Here is a 14735-nt window from a genome sequence, read left to right on the forward strand (position 1 = left end):
GCATTTATCAATCAAGTAATTTCATACTTATCCCTGCCAAATACTATAAGGTGTTAAAATTTGGCATAGGAGTTACAAAACTATAAATGCAGCCCAAGACAGAATGATCTTTGCTTGTGTAATCTTTAATAAATAAGACATTGATATTGGTTTAATGAAAATAGCTACATCTTGAATTATTTAGTAAAATTACCATAACTTCTAATCTTGTGGTTTTCAGCAGTTGAGTCCACAGGCAGTAAGGAGGTTTGTTTTGGGAAAGGACTGTTATCATCTTTGTTTCAGAGCTAAACTAAGTTTCTTCCAAAGTCCAAGAATGAACAAGGACAGCTTGGAAGTTAGAAGCAAGGTGGAGTAGTTAGGTCATATCTTTTTCACTGTCTCAGTTAGAATTTTGCAATGGCGAGTTTCGTAACTTTACATCATGACTATTGCAATTTTCATAAACAATCTAGGTAAACCAATAAAATAAAATATGTGTGAAAATGTAATGGGATAAATACTTGTAGAGAAATGTTATAATTTAGACTCTAAAGTTATATTAAATTAAGTAATATATATTTCAGTATTAGGGTATTTTTCTATAAAAAAAATTGTAGGAAAATATTCTTTCTAAAAAGAGTGTCCTTTTAAAAAAGGTGAACAATTTTTGTCTAATTCAAAGGTTACGTATAAAACTAGATTAAAAAACAGGAAATAAGAGAGATGTAAAGGAAGTTATAGAAATAAAGAGGTATTTTTTGGAAAGAAAGCTTAAAGAGAAATAATTTTATATAAGAAAGAACCTTGTATGGTAAATTTAGACCTAGAATAAAATGACTGGTTGTTTAAGAAGGAGGGATATTCAGGACAAACCAGAAAGTCCAAGCATGTCATGAATGGTCTGTGTAAGTCACAATATAAAAGGATTTATTAAAAAAAACTTTTATATGATTAAGTTGTCTATAATTAAAGGGAAATTATAATGGTCTTTCTAGAGATTGGGTTTAATGTAAAAAAAGGCACTTATACACTAAAGAATTAATTAGAACAACAAAATTTCCTTAAGGGATTGATTTACTCTTAATAAATTATGAGATTTTAATTTTTTGTTTAACCCAAAGTTTAACTTTTACTGCATCTCACCATTTTCAGTTTTCTCTCCCCTTTTAAAAGGCATGAAAAAACACTCTCCTTCAACTCATTTTCAGCTCATATAAGTTTTTTTCTCAAGTTCTTTTTGTTGTGATCTGATGCTAATATTTTCTTAAAGATCTGAAGGAAATGTTCTCTTCCAACATAATATTCTATATACTGCAGAAGGTCTTTTCTTTTGCCTTTTGGTAACTGGCCTAACAGATTTTATGTTTTATTGAAATAATTCCTATGCCATTATTATTATGTTTGGGTTTGCTTAGGAAAAAAAAAACAAGATTAAAAAACTTTTTTTTCAAATTAAGGTTATTATATCCATGTATCTTTCTATATGTGCTTTTAAAGTACTTGTGACATTAAGTTACAGAGTTTTGACTCCTGGGTCTAAAAAGGACACCAAGTCCAAATCTTCAACACTGACAGCAGTTAAAACCTCATCTTCAGGCCTCATAGAAGATGCCCATCAAAATAAACTGCATTCCCCAGACACAGGGCCAGAAGTTAAAGCCATTCAACTCCTCAAGGCCCAGGGACTATCATGGAAGAGGTGGGCATATGAGATTGTAAGGGATGATTTTAAGAGATAAAATAAGTTCCATTTCTTTATAAATTAACCATTGGTGTGAAAAGCACACTGATGCAAGACCAGGATATAGGCCCCTGTGTCAGATTAACAAGGTTTTCTTGAAGCATTAACCAACTCATTAATGAAGGTTATATAGGTTATAAAGGTTTATAGAAGTTATATCATGATCAAGATTAAAATTTTATAGATTGTTTGTAAAATTAAAAAAAATTTAATTGGCTTCATGCTTTTTTTATATACTTTAAGTTCTAGGGTATGTGTGCACAATCTGCAGGTCTGTTACATATGTATATATATGCCATGTTGGTGTGCTGCACCCATTAACTCATCATTTACATTAGGTATATCTCCTAATGCTATCCCTCCGCCTCCCCTCACCCCACGACAGGCCCCGGTGTGTGATGTTCCCCACCCTGTGTCCAAGTGTTCTCATTGTTCGGTTCCCACATGTGAGTGAGAACGTGCAGTGTTTTGTTTTCTGTCCTTGCGACAGTTTGCTCAGAATGATGGTTTCCAGCTTCATCCGTGTCCCTACAAAGGACATGAACTCATCCTTTTTCAGGGCTGCATAGTATTCCATGGTGTATATGTGCCACATTTTCTTAATCCAGTCTATCATTGATGGACATTTGGGTTGGTTCCAAGTCTTTGCTATTGTGAATAGTGCCACAATAAACATATGTGTGCATGTGTCTTTATGGCAGGGCTTCATGCTGTTACTATTAGGGCTTATTGTTTGCAAAATTAAGTGTCCTCTCTCAAAGAATAAATGTTTTCACCTTTTTCTGGAAATTTTACAGTGATCTATGATCAAGTGTTTTAAACCTTTGATATTTGACAAACTTTCCAAATCAAATTATAAACTATGTCTTTTTCTGGCCTAGTTAATCTTTTAAGATATTAGGATCCCTAAAGTCCAAAAATGACATATTTGGCTTATTTGGTATAAAAATTATACAGGAAGCATTGTCCAATATGAAACAGTGTTTGGTTTTCTTTGGGCTGTATTTGTATAAATATGTTATTGGTATGTATTCCAAAATTATGAGAAACTCCTATAATTCTGATATGACTTAATGTACATTATAAGTAATAATTATAATTATTATGTTAAATTATTATGTGCCACGGAGGTAACAAATTTCCTTGTCAATTGTGCCTTTGACTATGGCTGTCCTGAAACTTTTTGTCATCCACGGACAATTGTCTTGTTTAGGTCCTCTTTAGAAGGTGGTTTCATAATCAACTATAAAACTCTAACAGGTGCTCTTGAATGCAGGTTTCCGATAACTCTGGAGATTGTAACATCAGAATAGAGGAAAAACTTTCAGGATTCACAGACAGCTGAAATGTTGATAAATATCAAGCAGAACAAGCATTAACTGCATGGACTAAACTAATAGAAGTCTGAAGTAATCTTTTTAACTTTTTGCATAAAACGTTGCTGATCCTTTGTTTTGTTTTTCAGAGTCAAGGGAACTTTTCTTTTGAGCTATTGACAGCTTTTAACAATTTAGTATACTCCTGTGAACAGAATTTGGAGCATACTTGTTTCTCTCTACCTGATTTCTCTAGAATTTGGAAACTATTTGTGAGTATTCTTAACTTATGGCAATAGAGTTATTTGCATAAGTGCAATAAGAATCTATTTTCATTTGTAACAGTACACAATTGGAGAAACTGGTTATTTCACCAAGGCTTTGAGTGGAATGGTGTGCTTTCCTTTAAGGAATCAAACTTGACTTATGGAGCCAATAAAATCCCCTTTGGGAAAACTGGCCTCATGCCTTGGTCTACACAGTATCTGTACAGGGTTTCTGATCTGTGGTAAGTAAAGAATGTCACTTTCTGACAGGCCCAGGAGCCCCAAGTTTATCTTGGGACCTCAAGAAGAGAGGAATTCACTCAACTCATAGGTATTTGATGGTAAAAATCCATGGCTGGGCTCAGCTTTACAAAAATCTCATCTGAGATTCCATCTATGGAACAAAGTTCCATCAAAGCCAACTTAAAAGCTTATGTAAAAAATACATATATTCTGGCTGCAGTGTATACAAATAATCAGGCCAAGTATAATAAAGCAAATTAATCCTACCATGATTTGTCTTTAGTAAATATGGGAAACTGAAGAGAAAAATTATGTTTCAAAAACTATAGTACACCTGTTGTTAGATTCTAGTCTTGCCTAATATTTTTCAATTTTTATTATTTTTTACAGTTTGGACTGAATTCTAATTTATTTTGGCTACAAGTCTTCAAAATAATGTTTTCCATTTTTTTCCTTCTTTTTTTCCCCTCATTTTTTCTAATTTGGAGTCACTGAAAACTAAGCTGTGCTTCTTTTAAGCCCTGAGAAATGAAGCCAGACAACTTAAACTTCAGAAGAAAATAACAGCAACCTATTTACATACATAAGCCACTTTCATACCTGCCTACTGATATATAGGCTTCAGAGTAATATGGCCTATGTCAATTTTCCAAGATTGTTCTTTTGTTTGTTGTTGTTTTTCTCTCTTCTTCCCCCTATTTTCTCTTCACAGGACATGAGAATTCAAAACATGCTAAAAATGAGCTTTCCTAATAACTTGGGACCTACCTGTCTAGGAGTAAACCATCCTAACCATGAGAGATCACGCAAAACCTGAGACCACAGACCCATTTTCTTCTAAAATGCTTTCTCCAAAAGATTTTTGAAAAGAAAAAGGGGGAAATGTGAAAGGAAAATAAATTTTGGGGCCCCAAAATCACTAAGCTAAAGTTCCCAAGCTGGGAACTGCTTAGGGCCAGCCTACCTCCCATTCTATTCAAAGTCACCCCTCTGCTTGCTGAGATAAATGTATATCTAATTGCCTCCTTTGGAGAAGCTAATCAGAAACTCAAAAGAACGCAACCATTCATCTCTTACCCACCTATGACCTTAAAGTCCCCTCCCCACTTCAAGTCTTCCTGCCTTTGCTTTGAGTTGTCCTGCCTTTCCATACCGAACCAATGTTCTTGCATATGTTGCTTGATGTCTCATGTCTCCTTAGAATGTGTAAAGCCGAACTGTGCTCTGACCACCTTGGGAACATGTCATCAGGACCTCCTGAGGCTGTGTTATGGGCATTTGTCCTCAATCTTGGCAAAATAAACTTTCTAAATTAATTGAGTCCTGTCTCAGATCTTTGGGGTTCACACAGTTATATCTCAACAAAACTGTAAAGAAATCATCCTGGATGGAGGCTAGAATTACAAAATGGTAAAAAGAAACATTACCCCACCACAGAAAGCCTCATTCATGCCTAGGGTTTGAGGAACCTAAGGAAAAATGGTGTGTTTGCAAAGCCTGTGTTTACTTGGCCACTAAGACTGATGGGACCCCACTGGTGCTGCTGTTTTAATTATCATCTCTACTTCTCTTCAGGAAGCTAGGAGCACACATTCTAATTACCCTGCAGGACCTGGGGAGCCTGAAGTCATGCATAGGTGTTGTTTTTGCTGCTGGAGCTAGAACCCATGAGTACTTCTTCTGCTGGAGGCATAACCCCAGGCAGAAAAAAAGACTTCTTTCTTCTTTTTGTTTTCCAGCTTCTTTCCAGCCTTCTCTCCCATTGACAGAAACAAACTGCAAGCCAGCAAGGAAGGGAGTTTATTTTGCATGTTTACAGCTCTGTATGATGTGGTGGGGGGGAAGGAAGGAAAGATGTTTATGGAGTCAAAGTCCAATGGTCAAATAGCTGGCGCAACTCTCTGATATATTACTTTTGACAAGGAAAATATAAAACAGGGAAGGGTATGTGGTTCTTACTTTGAGGGATCTTTGTCAGAACACCCTGGTTCTTCCAACATTACATAATTCTCTAATCCCCTGCCATTACTAAATAGCCCAGTGTAAAAGCAGATATAAAGCCCAGGAGAAAGTGCAGGACTCAGGCACAGAGGGTGGGAGGAAATGAGAGCGTGTATTCATGTGGGTGGGGACAGTATCAGCTAATGGGGGAAGCTGGCCTTTTCTGCCACCAAACAGCTTTGGGGGATTTGACAGACAGGCTCTAAATAGACTTTTCTACAAACCCTTGCTGTGTAGATAAATGCTGCTGGGGCTCATAATATGCCACCCCAAAATATGACAGTGGAGACCAGAATATGCCACCCCAAAGTGTGATGGTAGAGGACCAGAAAATGCCACCCCAAAATATGCCACCCCAAAGTGTGATGGTAGAGGACCAGAAAATGCCACCCCAAAATATGTCATTTTGGCATAAAGTTTATTTTCAGCTGATTATTTTTGGAAGTAGCAGACACAGGAGAAGCTCTAAAAACAGAGACATTATCCCTTTTAAGAAAAATGTACTTTTGTAAAGAAATCTCCAGTTGTAAGAGTGTCTCTCTGCAGCAGGATGAGAAGGATGACTCTAAATCACTAGAAATTCTTTTCAATGGAGAAGGCACTGACTTAAATCTGCATAACAAACCTCACCTACCTTTATGGTGCTTTCCCTGGCCTTCCTCATTCCCTTCTTTCTTTGTTTCAGCTGAGGATGGTATTTGAACCACTTCTTTGAGATGTGCTTTTTCCCTGTGTATCACCCATAGACACAGGCAGAATCTATATTTCTTAGTCTACTTGTATTGCTCTAACAAAATACCTTAGACTAGGTAATTTACAAGGGACAAATGTATTTCTTAACAATTCTGGAGGCTGGGAAGTCCAAGATCAAGGTACTGGCATTGTCTGGTGAGGATGGCTCTTTGCTTCCAAGATGGTGCCTTATTGCTGTATCCTCTAGAGGGGAAGAATGTGAGGTATTCACATTGTGAAAGGGATGGAAGGGCAAGAGAGTATGCCCTTCAACCTGGAGCCCTTTCATAGGGATACTAATCCTATTCATGAAGGCTCTGCCCTTTCGGGAGATAATCACCTTCCAAAGACCATGTCTCTTAATACTGTTACCTTGGGGATTAAGTCTCAACATGAATTTTGGAGGGAACACCATTATTCAAACCATAGCACCATGGTTAAACTTTTGCTTGTTCTTCTCCTGTTAATCTTTCTTTCTTTATAGGGGTCTATCCCAATTAAGATCTCAGAAAGTGTAGAGGAAGTATTATCTTTTTCCTCCCTTACAGTGCTCTCAAATATTCTTGTATCTACATCTTAATTTACTTTAAACTTTTAAAAGAGTTCTTGAAGGACATTGGGTATCACTGAGTCACTCAGAAAGTTATGCTTTTAATACAGAAACTTATAATCGATTTAGAAATTCCATTTTCTTGTATTTTCCAAATTAAAATTGAGTTCCTTGAAAGCCTGCTGAGTTTTATCATAATAACCATTCACAAAGCAGAAGCTAATTTAAAGTGAAAAGGAGGAGGCATTTTTAGTGTAGTTCTCTGACATTTTAGTGTAGTTCTGTGACATTTGCTTGTTTCAAATGGTCTGGGAACTCTACATGGTGAGTTCATTTATTCAAAGAAGTTATATCTTATTAAATTGGCTTGGCACTGACAAATCCACTCGTTATAGTGTTTTAAATAATGACTAACAAATGAAACACTTTGGAAAAAATAAATGGAATAACATAAAGAAAGGAGTTGATCTTTTTTTTCCCTTCAACTTTTATTTTAAATTCCGGGGTACATGTGCAGATATTCAGGTTTGTTACATAGGTAAACATGTGCCATTCTGGTTTGCTGCACAGATCATCCCATCACCTAGGTATTAAGCCCAGCATCCATGAACTATTCTTCCTAATGTTTTCTCTCACCCCACCCACTCCCCCAACAGACCCCAGTGTGTGTTGTTCACCCCCATGTGTCCATGTGTTCTCATCATTGTGCTCCCACTTATAAGTGAGAATATGTGGTGTTTGGTTTCCTGTTCCTGCATTAGCTTCCTGAGCATAATGGCTTCTAGCTCCATCCATGTCCCTGCAAAGGATATGAAAGCAGTTGATCTTTTATATATGCAAGTTTAGATCTTTGAATATTCACCCATATGCTTATGAGTGTTTCAGACTATTTAATTTTTTAAATTTAGTTTTACTTCTACAAGTAATTCATAAATAATCAATGCAAGAATTCAAAAATATAGAATGCAAGAATTTAAAAGCTTTTTTTTTTTTGAGATGGAGTCTTGCTGTGTTGCCCAGGCTGGAGTGCAGTGGTGCAATCTCGGCTCGCTGCAAGCTCCGCCTCCTGGGTTCACGCCATTCTCCTGCCTCAGCCTCCCAAGTAGCTGGGACTACAGGCGCCCACCACCATGCCCAGCTAATTTTTTGTATTTTTAGTAGAGACGGGGTTTCACTGTGTTAGCCAGGATGGTCTCAATCTCCTGACCTCGTGATCCGCCCGCCTCAGCCTCCCAAAGTGCTGGGATTATAGGCGTGAGCCACCGCACCCGGCCAAGAATTCAAAAGCTTTTAATGATTCCTCACAATCTCACTACATGAGAATCTCTGCTATTATTTTTGGGTGTGTGTAGCATCCCATTCTTTTACTTTGCATTTACCTACATCTGTACATACATAACTACATGTTCTATTTTTTAAAAATTTTACATAAGTTGGTAGATTGCAAAATTGGCCATAACACTTTGTGGCTCATCTCATCGTTGAGAGGTGAAATTTATTTTCCCACCCCTTGAATCTGGGCTAGCTTTGTGACTGGCTTTGTCCTTATAATGCAGAAGTGATGTAGTGCCCGTTGCAAACCTAGGACTCAAGAGGCCTTGTAGCTTCTCCTCTCACTGTCTTAGAACTCTGAAATGAGCGTGAGATCAAGCCTGGGTTAACCACCCTGAGAATGAGAGATTACATGGAGAAAGGTCTCAGGCACCCTGTCTATTCACCAGGTGGTTACAAATGTGTAAATGAGTCCACCTGAGAATAGCTGCCCTGTAGAACCCAGCCCAAATTGCTGACCTTCAGAATTTGAGCTAAATAAATGGTTGTTTAAACAACTAAGTTTTGCAGTGATTTGTTATGAGCAGAAGCTAACTGATACTGGAGCGCATGGCATGCAATTTCTTTTTTCTTTTCAGACTCCTCATTTATGGCTGTTCTACATGTGCTAGGAGCCTCTAAGTGCTCCTAGTATTTTCTTGTACTAAGAAAAAGAAGCAATGTGTAAGAATATAACAGAGGGGACCCATATGAGTGCAGCATACACCAGGGCTTCAGGTAGCTTTTAGTCTCCTGCTGGAGAGAGGTGTGCGAATCGCTCTGATGTAAAGGAGGGAGTAGTCTGGAAATAGAGACACAAGGCTTCCCTGCTCAGAGATCACAGCAAAGGCGGAAAATGAGCCAGATAGTTCCACATGGCTGGGAGGCCTCACAATCATGGCAGAAGGTGAATGAGGAGCAAAGTCATGTCTTACATGGTGGCAGGCAAGAGACTATGACATGAAATTTTGTAACATTTTTTCTTTACTCATGTTATAAAGAATTTTCCTGTGAATACCTGTAGACCTATCTTATTCTTCTAAATAGTTACATAAGCCGGGCATGGTGGCTCACGCCTATAATCCCAGCACTTTGGGAGACTGAGTCTGGCAGATCACAAGGTCAGGAGTTCAAACCAGCCTGGCCAACATGGTGAAACCCCATCTCTACTAAAAATTAAAAAATTAGCTGGGCATAGTGGCATGTGCCTGTAATCCCAGCTACTCAGGAGGCTGAAACAGGAGAATTGCTTGAACCCAGGAGGCAGAGGTTGCAGTGAGCTGAGATCACACTGCTGCACTCCAGCCTATGCAACAGAGTGACTCCATCTCGAGAATAAAAAAAAACACAGTTACATAAATTTCCATATTATGGATCCCTTAGTTTATTTAATATTCAATTCCATTGTATGTATATATCAGCTTTTTTTCCCATTCACCTCTTGATGGAGAGTTATGTTGTTTCTTCCTTTCTTCCTTTCCTTGTTCCTTTTTTGCCTTCCTTCCTTTCTTTCCCTCTCTTTTTGTATTATCAGTAAGTACCCCTATAGCTTTTGGAAACACTTATCCTATGGTGTTTTGTTCTTTGCTAATATTGATTATGGCATCTTTTTACACAGAATTGTTTTAAAATACTTTAAAATGTATCAATCTTTTCCTTATTGTCGTCCCTATTTTAAGTTTTGCGCTAGAGCAATTTTCCTATAAAAATTTTGCTCAATCTTTTTCTAATACAGGATTTTATATAAGTATCTGTGTGTCTGTGTATGTGTACTTCGTTTTCTTTTATGTGATGATCAGTCAGGTGTGACCTCAAGAGGAGACAGAGGAGTGGCACAGGAAAAAACAAAGTGTACTAATTCACAGGTTCTGGAGACAGGAGGACCATGTGGGAAAGGCACCAGGGCGGTCAGGAGGCAGAAGACAGGAGCAAAGAGAAGGTCTAGTCCACCCCCTTTACGAGGTTTTATGGGGAAGGGCAAGGCAGGGCAGGGTGAACAGTTTAGGATTGGCTAATGTGAATAATTGTGGAAGTTTTGGGGCTGTGGGAATGGTTCCTAGTTGCCTGGCAGCTGATCCTGGGATGTTTAAGGCAGAGGGATTTTGCCTCCTGGGGCTTAGGGGCCAGATAGAGGATTTATGGCCCTGCACTGCCTAGTTTATCATCACAGGCGTGCTCCAGGCAGAGCCCTTGCTATCTCTAAGCATGGCTAGCCCTGGGAGGAACAGTCTCTCTCCAGCCACAAAGATTTTTTTTAAGATCTCAAAACAGCATAATGTACACAGAATTTTAAAATATTTATAATACTCTGTGTGTGTGTGTGTGTGAATCAGGTTTAGTTTATTGATCTTCTGAAATTTATTTTAATTTACAGTAGTCCCCCCCCCCTTTTTTTTTTTGGAGATGGAGTCTCGCTCTGTTGCCCAGGCTGGGGTGCAGTGTCGCAATCCTGGCTCACTTCAACCTCTGCACCTCCGCCTCGTGGGTTGAAGCAATTCTCCTGCATCAGCCTCCCGAGTAGCTGGGATCACAGGCACATGCCACCACGCCCAGCTAATTTTGTATATTTAGTAGAGACGGGGTTTCACCATGTTAGCCAGGCTGATCTCGAACTCCCGACTTCAGGTGATCTACACGCCTCGGTCTCCCAAAGTGCTGGGATTACAGGCGTGAGCCACCGCGCCCAGCCTACAGTAGTCCCCTCTTATCTATGTTTTCACTTTCCACAGTTTCAGTTCCACTAGTCAACTGTGGTCTGAAAATATTACATATGGCTAATTCCAGAAATAAGCAATTCATAGGTTTTTCAATTGTGTGCCCGTCTGAGTAGCGTGATGAAGTCTCTGGGTCCTGCCCCTCTCTCCTTGAATCCTCCCTCTGTCCAGTATCTCTGCGCTGTCTACGTGCTCATTAGTCACTCTGCAGCAGCCCTGGTTAACAGATTGATGGCTGCGGCATTGCAGTGCTTGTGTTCAAGCCACCCTTATTTGACTTCATAATGGCCCCAAAGCACAAGAGTAATGATGCTGGCCATTGAAATATCCCAAAGAGAGGCATAAAGTGCTTCCTTTAAGTGAAAAGGTGAAAGCTATTGGCATAATAAGGAAAGAAAAAAAATCATATGCAGAGGTGGCTAAGATCTACAGTAAGAACAATTTTCTAGCTGTGAAATTGTGAAGAAGGAACGAGAAATTCATGCATACTATCTATAGGGTTTGGTACTATCTTCAGCTTCAGGCATCCACTAGGGTTCTTGGAATATATCCCATTAGGATAAGGGGAGACTACTGTATAGAAATAGGGTATTTAATTTTCACCAAATAGATAGCCAATGATCCTGAACACCATTCAATGAGTAATTCACCATTTTTCACTAATTTGAAATGTGCCTTTATTCTATATTAATCTAATCTGCTTCAACTGTCTCTATCCCATTCTGTTGATTGGTTTGCCTGTAAGATCAGTAACAAAATGTTGACCACAATACCACAATTGCTACCACTTTATGGTACGTTTTGGCATTGGTAAAGTGTCAAGTTTTTTTCCCAAAAATTTGTCAAATGTGTATTTTCTTTCCCAAACTACTTTCAGAATAAGTCTTAAAATTTCATGAAAGGTCATTTTGAATTTAATTAGGATTACATGATTTTGTGTATGAATTTTGTCATCAATTGAATGTTTAACAACATTGAATCTTGCTGGTGAGGATAATGTTATGCCTTTTCATTTATTCACACATTCTTTTATGTCCCTCAGTACAGTTTTGTGGTTTTCTTTTTAAATGTGTTGCACATTTATTCCCTAGTTTTGCCCTCAGTATTTCATAGTTTTTTAAGCTATTTACATTTTGACACATTTTAAAATTTATTTTTGCTCTCGTCCTAAGAAAATTAGTACTGAAAATAGTTTCCCCTAAATGTAGTCAATTTGGTAAACTTTTATTAATTCTAATCATCCGCCAGTTGATTTCATTGAATTTTTAGTAGACATTCTGGGTAGATAATTGTATAATTTGAAATCAAGTAGAGTTTCCAATTTTTAATTTTCATTATTTTAGTTTATTTTTGTATTGAATTGGATAAAAATGCTTACATGTTTGTATTGGTCTGCTTGGACTGCCATAGCAAAACCCACAGACTGGGTAGTTTAAACAACAGAAATATATTTTCTCACAGCTCTGGAGGATGCAAGTCCAAACTCGAGGTGCCAGCAAGGTGGTTTCTGGTGAGGTTCTCTACTTCGCTTGCAGGCAATCTTACACAACATTTTTTCTGTGCATGCATGCAGAGAGAAAAAGATTTCTGGCATCTCTTCCTCTTCTCATAATGACACCAGCACTGTTGGATTAGGGTCCCATCCTAATGTCCTCATTTAGCCTTAATTACCTCCTTAAAAGCCCTGTTTCCAAATACAGTCACATTGGGGTCTAGGGCTTCAACATATGAGTTATGGGGAAAACACAAATTAGTTCGTAACCATGTTGTTAAATAGTAACAGCACGGACTTTTAAAATCTTTTTCCATTTCTAAGTTAGTATTTAAAATAATATTTTTATGTTTTTCTCCTGAATATCTGAAAAATAGTGTAGGCAAAATAGGCAGAAGAAACATAGAGTTGATATAAATCAGAGCTATCACAGAGGTTTACTTGATGCTTATGCATAAACACCAGTTCACTGATAGACAGAACGGATGTTGAAAAAGTACTTGTTGATTGACACTTATTAAAAATACCACAACCATTTGCTATTATATGTGTCATCTATCTAAAATGACCATAAGTAACTGTGTTTAATACCATGTAGATAAGTGGTTTAAGTTGAAAAAGCATTCATTCATGTTTTTTCCTTTCATTCAGTAAAGACTTGCTGTTAAGCAGTGGGTAGATTTTAATGTAAATGGCATAATCCCTGCCTGGTATTTAAAGACCTTGGGTTAGTCTCCTAGAACCAAAGTGGTAAATACTGTAATAAACAGAAATCTCTATTTCTTACTGGCTCAAAGAAGTAGGCAAAATATTATGGCTATAAAGTAGTTTATAATTATCGCTCTGTTATGAATTGAAAATGTTTTGGCAAAATGCCACATTTTAAGTCAAAAATAAACAGCTCCTTCTGAGCAACTCCCACTCAAAATTATTCTTTAAAATCTCATTCATTAAAACAATTATATATTATGACTTAGGTAAAGTATTAACATGTTTGAGCCATGTGTAAACATCCAGCAGTTATTAGTAACCACCTAATCTCTAAAAGAGCAAAAATTAAAGATATGCGGCCAGGCGCGGTGGCTCACGCCTGTAATCCCAGCACTTTGGGAGGCTGAGGTGGGCAGATCACGAGGTCAGGAGTTTGAGACTAGCCTGACTAGCATGGTGAAAACTGGTCTCTACTAAAAATACAAAAATTAGCTGGGCGTGGTGGTGGGCGCCTGTAATCCCCGCTACTCAGGAGGCTGAGGCAGGAGAATTGCTTGAACTCGGGAGGCAGAGGTTGCAGTGAGCCAAGATCGCACCACCGCAATGTAGTCTGAGTGACAGAGTGAGACTCCGTCTCAAAAAAAAAAAAATTAAAGATATGCATAATGAAAAAACAAAAGATATTTGTTTCATGTATACTATGTATGTTGCCCTTTTTGCAAGAAATAGAAGACTTCAGTCTTTCTCCTTCTTCTTTCTGTCTGATATCTAATCCCAAGGAAGCATGTTTAAAAAATTACTTATCAATTAAAATTTCATATTCTTACAGAAATGACTGGGCTCAGGTACCTTTGAGTCCAAATTTCTTCTCTGATCCTTGATAGCTGGATGATCTTGGACAAGTTTCTTCACCTTTCCTAGCCTCTGTTTCCTCATTCATAAAATTAGGGTAATAACACATTCCTAATAGATTTTCTGTGAGAATTACATGAAATAACCTATGTGAAATGCCTAAAACAGATCCCAACACGTAGAAGCACAGTAGATGAAGTTATTTATTATTATTAAACATTGTCATGTTTTCCTGAATATTGACAATTTGAAATACTTAACTTGTTCCTTAAAATGAATCTGGAAAGACCTTAAAGAGGCTAATTTCCAGCCATGATCTAAAAAACAAACAGAGCCCCAATTGAACTTTAGATTTTTACAAATATTATACCCAAGACTCCAAATTTTGTACTGCTTAAATGCACCAAGATGACACAACATCCTTTGTTAGAGGTGGAAAATAAACAGCTTCATAGTAAACAAGACTTTATCATGCAATAATTTATAGATTTGTGTCTTTTTTTATTAAAAAGAGAAAAAGCCATTCTTGATTCAGAAATATTTCTCGGATCATTATAGAATAGCAATCAGGACTCTCCACCTTTTATTTTCATTGCTGGGTTGTAAAAGATGGCTCTCTACAATGCCTACTCCAGAAAGATATTATTCTACAAATAAGGACTCAGCATGACATTTATGAGAAAGCCAGGGTCCTCCTGTGCAAAGCTGATTGGTGATCAGCCAGTGGGCTCTGGGGCGCTGCAAATAAAGGCACTTTCTTCGCTGGGCTGATCATATGCAGGACAGAGGATTGCCTCTGCCTGTGGACCTAGCAGCTCCTGTCC

Source organism: Pongo pygmaeus, chromosome 12 (genome assembly GCF_028885625.2).
Source record: "Pongo pygmaeus isolate AG05252 chromosome 12, NHGRI_mPonPyg2-v2.0_pri, whole genome shotgun sequence".
NCBI lineage: Eukaryota > Metazoa > Chordata > Mammalia > Primates > Hominidae > Pongo > Pongo pygmaeus.